Raw genomic sequence first — 10,594 nt, 5'->3', positions numbered from 1 at the left:
GGTCTCCCTCCGCTCCCCCCTCAGTCCGCCCCCCACACCCAGGGGGTCCCCTCAGCCCTCCTTCTTGGGGGTCTCCCTCCGCTCCCCCCTCAGTCCGCCCCCCACACCCAGGGGGTCCCCTCAGCCCTCCTTCTTGGGGGTCTCCCTTCCCTCCCCCCTCAGTCCGCCCCCGCTGGCGTGGCAGCCAATCAGAGCGAGGTTCCAGCCCCCTGGGGGGATTTCTGAGGGACGAAGTCCGCTGACTGGCCTGGCTCTGCTGTCCATCACAGGCCCAGCCAAGGGGGGCATCCGGCAGACTCCCTAGATCTCTAGAGATCATCTACGTCTGTCAGTTACCTGTCAATCCATTTTAGGGTTTGAGATCATTTGAAATAACTGTGCCGGGTGCCAGAGCCCTGAGGGGCCGAAGTTTAATCAACAGTAGTAATAAATGGGTGGAGGACAAGTCTGGGAAGGGGCGAGAGGCCCCCCCTGCCCCCCTCCAGGCTCCTCTCAGGCTCATCCAGGGTCCAAGGCCTCCTCCATTTTGGGAGGGCCAGGAAGTGAGTGGCCCCTGCAGCTTCGCCTGCTGGAAAGGGGGCCACATGCCAGAGGCCAGCCTGGCAGGGTTGTTGTGGAAGGAGGAGCGCCTGGGAGGAAAGGAGGCGCCAGGGAAGTGCCATTCTGTCAGTAAAGCGCCTCCGTCCCTCACTCCTCCTCCAAAGGAGAACCAGGGGGGTGTATATATATCTAGGTAGGTAGGTAGGTAGATGATAGATAGATAGATAGATAGATAGATAGATAGATAGATGTGTATATAACTGTTACGGAAAATCTGGGTGCGGGGTTACTCTGCCACCCAGCTCGTCGGACCAAGTCCGCGGGTCCCTGCGGAGGAAAAATGAGCTCAGCCGGACGCAGGCGCAAACTACAGAAGATCCGAGTTTATTGCTGTCAGAGCTGCTTGAAGATCCTAGCTCACAGAGGATCACGCTAGCCAGCGATCATTAAGTAAAAGTCTTTATTGAGTTACAGTTTCCATTCTCACGCTGCTGCGCGCAACTCTACGTCTAGTAGCTAGATCGGCGAAGCTCCGTCTGAGTCTCCGCCCCGTGTGCACCAACTTAATATCCTAGCCCGGCTCCACCTTTTCCGCCTGACTGTCCTCCTCTGGGTCCCTCTACCCCCCGGGGTCTCTTCCTTCCGGGATTCTTCTGACGCTGACCCCCCGGACCCTCCTGTCTCCTTGCGCCGGGCTTTAGGACCTGGCTCCCTTTCCGGGCTGCTTACTGCGCCACCTTCCTCTGCATTTGAACTTGGCGCGCGCGCCCAACCTTCCACTTTCCGCTTAACCGTTTCTTCGCTCCCCGATGGAGGTGTGGCCACTCCTGACTCATGCCCTCCCTCCTGTGGTGAGCTGCCAGCGCTTGCCCCCTGGCTCCTTTCCTCTTCCCTGCTCTCTGGCGGTGACGCTGGTCCCGATTTCCAACTGCTCTCCTCTGAGTCCCCTCTGGCTCTATCTTCCTGGGGTGCCCCCCTAGACTCCCCCCTTGCCCTGGCCACTGGTGCTCCTTTCTGTGAATCCTCTGATTCACTGGAAAGACTCGGAGATCTCGGGTCGTCGTCATCACTCATCTTTTCTTCTGCCTCCTCCCCTTCGCTCTCTGTTTCCTCCCTTGCCCTTGCCTCTGCTCCTAAACCCCTGACATCCATCCCCCCCTCGAAGCCCCCCATTCCCCCCTCCCCTCCTTCCGGTGCTGGAGCTGGGTGCTGCTGTTGCAAAGGGACGAACGTCGGATATCGTTCGCTTCCCGTGGCGGGTCTCCATCTGAAGTCTCCCGGGTCTTCCTCCCTGCTCTCGTCGACGACGGTCACCTCCGCTTCCATCTCTGTGCCGCCGTGCTCGAAACCAGGGTCGTCCCCGAAAACGTCCATGTCCGTCTCTCCCTCACTTCCTCCTGGCGGCGTTGCTCGTCCAGAGCATTCCAGCCACTTTCTGCGGAACTGCTCCTCTGGCCTATCGTCCCACCAATACGAGGGTTCTGATGCAGATCCCGAGGGTGACCCCTCCGGGGAACGGACGTCTCGTGTCGGGTCCTCGTCCGAGTCGAACCCCCGGAACGTGCTGGCCGAAAGCGTGGGCGTGAAAAGCCAGTCGTCGAAAAAGTCTGCTGGCATAGGTCTATGTGGGAAGAGGGCATGAAACTCGTCTTTGAGGAGAGGTTCGTCCAAGGCGTAGCCCGGCACCCAGCTGTTCGCACTGGCCGGGGTGCCCTCCTTGGCGAGAAAGTATTCTACCCCCTCTTCCCCCCATCTGGAGTCCAAAATCTCCGTGACTTCGTTGATGCGCTCCTTCTGTGCCACTCCCGCGTGCCCTGTTCTGTCTCTGACCGGACTCGGCGCCGTTCCGGGTTCCTGGAACCTGTGCGGTGCCTTGTAGGGAGTGAGCACCGATCTGTGGAATACCGGATGCATTCTGGAACCCTCCGGAAGTGCCAGTCTGAAAGCTACCGGGTTGACCTGCTCTTCGACTTGGTAGGGCCCCAGTTGTTTATGCCCTAGTTTCTTCTTGGCCAACGACCTGGCCGGCACTGCGTGGGCTGCTAACCAGACCCAGTCTCCCACGTGGAGCTCTTCGCCAACCCTTCTGTGTTTGTCCGCTTGTACCTTGTATGCGTGCTTGGCCAGCTCCAGGTGGCGCCTCAGCTGATCGTGGACTTCCTGCAGCTCCGACGCGAACGCATCTGCTGTCTGCGGCTCCCCCTCCCCCATCCTTTCCAGTCCCGGGAAGGTTCTGGGGTGCCTCCCGTTGTTGGCGAAGAACGGCGTGACCCCCGTGGACACGTGCTTCGTGTTGTTGTAGGCGAACTCGGCAAGCGGCAGGTAATCCACCCACGTCGCAGGCTGTTGATTTGCATAACATCTCAGGTACTGCTGCATGATGGCATTGACCCGCTCCGCTTGTCCGTTGGTCTGCGGGTGTCTCGCCGACGCCAGGTTGATCTTGACGTTCAGGAAGCCCATCAGCTTCTGCCAGAAATTCAAGATGAACTGCCGCCCCCGGTCGGACAGAATAGACCGTGGCAGACCGTGAACCTTGAACACGTGGTCTATGAACAGTTTGGCGGTCTGCTCCGCCGTGGCCACCTTAGCACACGGAATGAAATGTGCCATCTTGGAAAACAGGTCCACCACCACCAGCACTGCCGTCTTGCCCCTCGAGCTGGGCAGATCCGTGACAAAGTCCAGGGCCACCCTTTCCCAAGGTTCGACCGGAGTTTGCAGCGGTTCCAACAGTCCGGCCGGTGGTCTGTGCACTGGCTTGGCCCTCTGGCAGGTGTCACACCTCGCCACGTAGTCTGCGACCTCCCCTCTCATTCCAGGCCACCAGAAATCCCTGGCTACTAATTCCACCGTCTTCTCCTTGCCGAAGTGCCCGGCAGTGGGCGCGTCGTGCAGCTGCTGCAGCACCTTGGCGCGAAGGTCGTCTCCCGGCACGTAGATGGCCCCTTTATGGATGAGCAAACCATCTCGTAGCTGGAAACCGTCGGCCGCTGCCTTGCCCCTTTGCACCTCTGCCATCTTTGCTTGCGCGAAAGAGTCATCCCGCAACGCTCGTCGCACCGCCTCCAGGTCCACGGTTGCCGCGGCGCACGCCCACACTGTTGGTGCGAAGATGTGCATGGCGGCTGCTGGCGTTGCGTCCTCCAGATACTGCGGCTTACGGGAGAGAGCGTCCGCCATGATGTTGGTGTCCCCCGGGACATACTCTATGCGGAAGTCGAAGTTCGCAAAGAACTCAGCCCAACGTATCTGCCTCTGGTTTAGGAACTGTGCCGTGCGCCAGTGCTCCAGATTCTTGTGGTCCGTGCAAACCTGCACCGTGTGCTTGGCGCCGATCAGGAAGTGCCTCCACGCTTTGAACGCTGCATGAATGGCCAGCAACTCCCTGTCCCAGATGGTGTAGTTCTGCTCGGACTTGCTGAGCTTCCTGGAGTAAAACGCTCCCGGTCGCCACACCCCCTGCGGGTCCTTTTGCAGCAGGACCGCCCCCACGGCTCTGTCCGAGGCGTCTGTCTCCACCCTCATCGGCCTGCTGGGGTTGACGTGAAGCAGCTGCTCTTCCGACGCGAAGAGACGCTTGAGTGCCTGAAAGGACTGCTCCGCCTGCTCTGTCCAAACGAACTTCTTTTTCTTGGAGCTAAGCGGGTCTGTGATGGCCGCTGTCTGCATAGCGAAGCCCTTGATAAACTTGCGATAGAAGTTTGCAAAGCCGACAAACCGTTGGACCTCTTTCCGGTTGCGTGGACTCTTCCAATCCAATACCGCTCGAACCTTGGCACTGTCCATGGCGAGCCCCTTGTCAGACAACTTGTAGCCCAGAAAATCCACCTCCGTCACGTCAAATTGGCACTTCTCCAGCTTGGCGTAGAGCCTATGTTGCTTTAGCCTGCTCAGCACTTCCTTGACGTGTCCGTCATGCTCCTGCTGCGATTCCGAAAAGATCAGGATGTCATCTAAGAAACAGACGCACGTCTTGTAGAGAAGTCCCGCCAACACGTGATGCATGAAAGCTTGAAAAACGTGGGAGCCATTTTGCAATCCAAAAGGCATAACTCTATATTTGTAGGTACCCAGTGGCGTGAACATGGCCGTCTTCCACTCATCTCCCTCCCGCATGCGAATGAGGTTGTACGCCCCTCGCAGGTCTAACTTGGTGAACACTTTTCCCTTCCGCACCTTCGCCAGGAGGTCGTCGATTCGGGGCATGGGGAAGTCCGATGGCTTGGTCCCATTGTTTAAAATGCGATAGTCCACTACCAGTCTTTTTTGGGGCGTGTCTCGCTTTTTAACAAAAAATACAGGACTGCCCCCCGCTGCCTTGGACTCTCGGATGAAACCGCGCTCCAAATTATGATCTATGAACTCTTTGAGTTCCTGCAGTTCGTCCTCTGACATGGAATACAGTTTCCCCTTAGGCAGCGCCACCCCCGGCAGCAGGTCAATCTTGCAGTCATATGGTCTGTGAGGGGGCAGCCTGTCCGCCTCCTTCTCGCAGAAAACTTCCAAAAATTCTGCGTACTTGTGGGGAATCGCTTGCAGCGTGCCTAGCTGCAGCTGTGACTCCTCTTCCTCTCCTTCCTGCCGGGGCACGATGCAGTGTTCAGCACAAAAGGAAGAGCCGAAGATCAGCTGCCTCTGGTACCAAGCCAGCGTTGGGCTGTGCTTGTCCAGCCAACTCATTCCCAATACAATGGGCGTATCCGATAGTTGAGTGACATTGAAGCTGATGATTTCTTTGTGATTCCCAAGTCGCATCGCCATCGGTGGCGTCTGCTTCACCACTTGCCCCCCTAGCAACTCCCTGCCATCCACCGTGACAACCTGCAGGGGCAGTGTGGCCGGCAGCAACTGTATAGCGTGTTTGTCGACAAAGTCCTGCCCTATAAAGTCCGCATTGCTGCCCGAGTCAACTGTGATTGGCACGTCCATGGTGATTCCATTGGGCAGCTGGAGAGATGCGGTGAGCCTCACTACTGGTTTGGGCGGGAGGGGGTTCACGGGCTGTAAAATCTCTGGGGACTGCGTCACTAACACGTCTGGCTGGGCCCCAGGGCCTCTTCCTCCAGCCAGACTGCGTCGTTTCCCTGCTGTGGTCCTCCTTGCTGCGTTGCTGCAGTCACCATTGCTGAGGCTGCAGTGAGCTTGTGGAGCCTCTGGGGACACTCTTTCGCCATATGCCCTGGCTCCTCACAGACGTAACACTTCCTGTTCCCTCTAGGAGGCTTCGCTTTCACTGCTGCCGGTGCTAGGGCTCTGGTTGCTGACTGAGCCCTTGCACCTCCAACCTCCATAGGTTCCGCTCCTCCTCCTGGCGGAGGCGTGGATTGCGCACGCGCTGCTTCTCTGGGAAGGAAGGAGGAGCCCCTGGCTGGTTCGCGCCCTCCACGCCCTTCGTCCCTGCTCCACGGACGTTCTTCCAGCCGCACCCCCACTGCCAGTGCCCTCTGAACGACCTCCTGGGTGGTCCGGGGTCTCTCCCCCCTTGCGATCTCATCTTTAATCGAGCTGTGCAGCCCCTCCCAAAAGAGGTCTCTTACAGGGGCCGAATCTCTGTCCCATTCCAGGGCACTGACCAAAGCGAAAAAGCGGGCATGGTACTGCCTCACGCTGGCCCTCCCTTGCCTTAGTCCATGCACCTCCTTCCGGGCAAGATCCACGTCAATGCTTGATAAAAAACACCCATCCATCGCTTTAATAAAGGCATCCGCATTTTGGAGCGCCGGATCCTTATCTCTCCATAAATTGCGCAGCCATTCTTTAGCATCCCCATGCAAATGGGACATGATGAATCCCACCTTCTCTTGCTCATCTCTAAAGTCTTTATGCAGCAGTTGCAGTGCGCACAGTACGTCTGCTCTAAAGTTGGGATACTGTTGCAGGTTCCCATCGAAGTGAGAGACCAGACCGCCTGTTCGTCTCGCCAACCCAATTCCCTCCTGCCTGGGTGTCTGCTTTGTCAGCACGTCTAACCTGACCTGGAGATCCCTGCAGGCGGCAGCTGCCTCCTCCTCTCTCTTCCTGGATGCGAGAGCCTCGGCATTCAGTTGTGACACTGCTTTTCTGAGTTCCTCTATCTGCTGCTCAGCCGTCATGTCGTCTGCCGTTCGTGAGCTCGCTAGTAAGCACCTGCTTCTCTCCCCTCCTCGAGGCTGTAGATGCCCACAATTGTGAGACGGAGCTTACTGTCAGAGCTGCTTGAAGATCCTAGCTCACAGAGGATCACACTAGCCAGCGATCATTAAGTAAAAGTCTTTATTGAGTTACAGTTTCCATTCTCACGCTGCTGCGCGCAACTCTACGTCTAGTAGCTAGATCGGCGAAGCTCCGTCTGAGTCTCCGCCCCGTGTGCACCAACTTAATATCCTAGCCCGGCTCCACCTTTTCCGCCTGACTGTCCTCCTCTGGGTCCCTCTACCCCCCGGGGTCTCTTCCGGGATTCTTCTGACGCTGACCCCCCGGACCCTCCTGTCTCCTTGCGCCGGGCTTTAGGACCTGGCTCCCTTTCCGGGCTGCTTACTGCGTCACCTTCCTCTGCATTTGAACTTGGCGCGCGCGCCCAACCTTCCACTTTCCGCTTAACCGTTTCTTCGCTCCCCGATGGAGGTGTGGCCACTCCTGACTCGTGCCCTCCCTCCTGTGGTGAGCTGCCAGCGCTTGCCCCCTGGCTCCTTTCCTCTTCCCTGCTCTCTGGCGGTGACGCTGGTCCCGATTTCCAACTGCTCTCCTCTGAGTCCCCTCAGGCTCTATCTTCCTGGGGTGCCCCCCTAGACTCCCCCCTTGCCCTGGCCACTGGCGCTCCTTTCTGTGAATCCTCTGATTCACTGGAAAGACTCGGAGATCTCGGGTCGTCGTCATCACTCATCTTTTCTTCTGCCTCCTCCCCTTCGCTCTCTGTTTCCTCCCTTGCCCTTGCCTCTGCTCCTAAACCCCTGACAATTGCGCAACAGGTTCAAGGCGAGATTGAACCCCGAGTAGGGGGTGACAGGAGTTTTTGAAACTTCCCTCCATGTCCCAGAATACAGTGCGGAATACATCATTATTGCGTCATGAATACATTAGAAATAGGTTGGGTTACACAGGTGACATCATGAATATATTACAGAAAGGTGGGATTTCACGGATTAGCATTTCAGGGAAGGGAGGGAGAGTATGCAGAGTGAGAGATATGCAAAGATAAACCCTTCCTGAGTACCGGTGATGATGAAACAATAGTCCAGATTTGCACCGTCTGCCACCGGCATTGCCCGGAGGAAGGGGTCGGCAGAACGATCTGACAGGATTAGGGTCTTCCTGAGTACGTGACCTGCTGCTTCGGGGATTATGGAGGCGGGGGTAGCACCATGGAGTCCTGAGGGAACTGAGTCGATTGACACCAAAACCAAGGAAATCGGAGCTGTGGTTGATTTTATATGAATTTAAGAAGTTTTCGCCTGTTCCAGTCCATTCGTATAGCAATGATTGAAGTCGGAAATAAAATGGTTACATTGTTGCCAGTTTTGACACTTTTACGAGTCCACGAGTTTCGATTCCATTGTTCTCCCAGCGGGGAGCCGTCAGCGGCTTGTCAAGAGGTTAAATGAGGCGTGCAGGGGCTTGCTGAGCTGACTCCGCAGAGCGGATGCACGGTTCTGATTGGCTGGGATGCGGCCATTGAAACGGATGGGAGCGCAGTTTGATACGGTCAACCCATGATAGAGATAGAGCAGGAAGGAGGCTTAGAGAAAGATGGTGGGCTTATTTCACCCGTATAGAGAAAGAGATAGGCATCTTATTTAAAGGCCAGGGGTATAGTGTGGTGCTTGTGTAACGGTGTGGGGCTTAGGGGCCTGGTCAAAGCTGGGCGCCGTTGAGGTCATCGCCTCTGATCCTTTGGTGGGCAGTGGAGGGGTGCGGGAAGGTACCCCCCCTTTCCGTATCAATAATAGACAGGCACAATCCAAAATGGCCCTTCCTCCTGCTCCAAACATAGAAGGACCGGTTGCCCTGACCCAACATGGCTTCTGCTCTTTCTGGCCTCCTGGGCAGCGTCAACTCCGGGACGGCCTCCTCGCGCGGTGAATGGAGGGGCGAAGTCAACTTACACTTGGACTTGGAGGCTGTCAGGGCCTGAAGCGCAGCAGGACAGGCCCAGCTTTTCTCCAGCTCCGCTTGCCCAAATGCAGCTGCTCCCCTTCAGGCCGATGTTCCCCTTTCTAGAAATGGGGGCCTAATGCTTCCCTCGCTCTCTGCTCCCTTCCCTGAGTACTTCCACCATTCAGTGCTTTGGACGCAGCCCTGCTTCCCTGGCGGAACAGCAGGATTCAGGGCACCAGGAATATCTACCCTTGACGAACTCCAGAGGGGAGCTTCTCGCTCCTCCTGTGACAAGATTCCCAAAGGCTGAGGGTAGCTTGAGAGAACTAGCCTCTTTTGAGACAGCACCAATTTCCATTTCTTCTGGATCAAAACCCACAGACGCTCAGCTAGGATTTTTCCAGAAGGTTTTACCAGTATCTATCAGGATGGTAAGAATTTTATTACAGTGAGCCAGAAAGGATGTTATGTGTTCCATGTCCTGTTAGTACTACAAGCTACCCAGTGACTGATAATCCCTCATTTCTCCGAAAAGGTTGGGAGAAGGAGTCTTCTCTCCTTGCTTTAATATTTGCTGAGAATAAATCTGACATTTGCTTTCACATTAGTTTGTCTACTCGTTTAGCCTGAAAAGGGGAGAGATATGTGTTGTTGCATCTGGGACAGAGGAAGTGGTCCGGTTGTGAAGATGCAGAAGGGCTTTTCTTCTCCCTGTGCTCCCCCCACGTGGGAATGTTCCCCTCTGTCTACATCCTCTGTTAACATAGGTGACTTTTCCCTCCCTCTGAAGGGGGTTTATTTCCTTGACCCAAAGCCCCCTCCCCCAAAAGGAAGGCAGCATCTGGATCCCAAGGAAGAACAGCTGCAGTCCTCCTGTGGCCTTATGAGGCTTTGCCCTCGGGTGGGAAAAATATTGCGCCCGGGAAAGGGAAAATGGGAGTCAACAGACACCCAAGGAATAGTTTCGGAGAAAAAGCTTTATTTCTACCATCCATGAACTGGTAGAAGGAGCAAGTGTGATAACTCACAAACAAGCACGAGTTCACAGCCATTTGCACGTATATTCCCCTTCCAGTTCCCTCCCCTTTCTCCTCCTTCGGAAAAGTTCTGCCCCATGTCTCCTGAGCATGAACAGAAAGTTCCTGTCTTGGGACTATTTTGCCCTGTTCCCAGGAAAAGGGGTTGAGAAACCAAAGGGGGTTTCAGAGTGTTCAGATATGTTTCATTCTCCTGTAAGAAAGCTGCAATCTGGTTTTAACAAGGCCACTGGCCTTAGAAAGAAAAAGGCTTTGAGAAGCAAAGGACTCTGTTCTGCACCTTCGCTTCAGTCTTTTTGTTACAGCAAGAGCAATATGCTTAGCTAATGCTTTTAGCCTTAGAAGGGGGGGGGGAAGCTTTGAGAGTGCAGTTTGAGAGTGCCTGAGGCGAGGCTTGGAGGCCTGGCCGGGGGGGGGGGGAGGATTCACTAAGAGTTTTAGGGTTTTTAGGGTAACCGGACTGTCTTTCTTCACTCCTGCGAACTGGCCCCTCCCTGGCTTGGCAGAGAGGACAAGGGAGGACCCTCCGCTCCCTGACTTGGGGGTCTCCGCCCCCACCAGGCATGATCTGAACAGGGACCCCCATGTCCCTCCCTGCACCCCGGGTAGTGGCATAACAAGGTCAGGGGGTGCCTGGTGTGGAAAAGTTTTTGTCACCTCCCCAATATTGACCTCTATTTTTTGCCTGCAAAAATGTTTTGACTTTATTTCACATTTTCTTACAAAGGATTGTGGATTCTGGGCCTCTGATAACAAGTCGGCCACTGTGGACAGTTACTTAAATCTATAGGATGCATTGTGTTTTGGCTTGTGTTATTTTATTTATATTTTATTTATTTCATAAAATTTATTTTAAACAACCTGCAAAGTTGTTTACCAATACGAAAAACAACACCACAGCAGTAAAATCAATAAAAAATAACAAGCCTACTTTAAAACAC

General features: G+C 55.4%; 2 protein-coding genes across 3 annotated transcripts in view; both read right to left on the bottom strand.

The window, feature by feature from the left end:
* Positions 1 to 10,594, bottom strand: part of LOC310702297 (uncharacterized protein) — a 636,573-nt gene that overhangs the window by 229,878 nt on the left and 396,101 nt on the right. The window lies entirely within an intron of this gene.
* The window catches only part of LOC310702288 (uncharacterized protein), a 165,169-nt gene that overhangs the window by 142,611 nt on the left and 11,964 nt on the right, over positions 1 to 10,594 (bottom strand). The window lies entirely within an intron of this gene.

The sequence above is a fragment of the Podarcis liolepis genome (assembly GCF_965112155.1).
Source record: "Podarcis liolepis genome assembly, chromosome: 2".
Taxonomy (NCBI): domain Eukaryota; kingdom Metazoa; phylum Chordata; class Lepidosauria; order Squamata; family Lacertidae; genus Podarcis; species Podarcis liolepis.
Note: the sequence above shows the minus strand (reverse complement) of the source record. Positions and strands in the feature narration are given on the sequence as shown.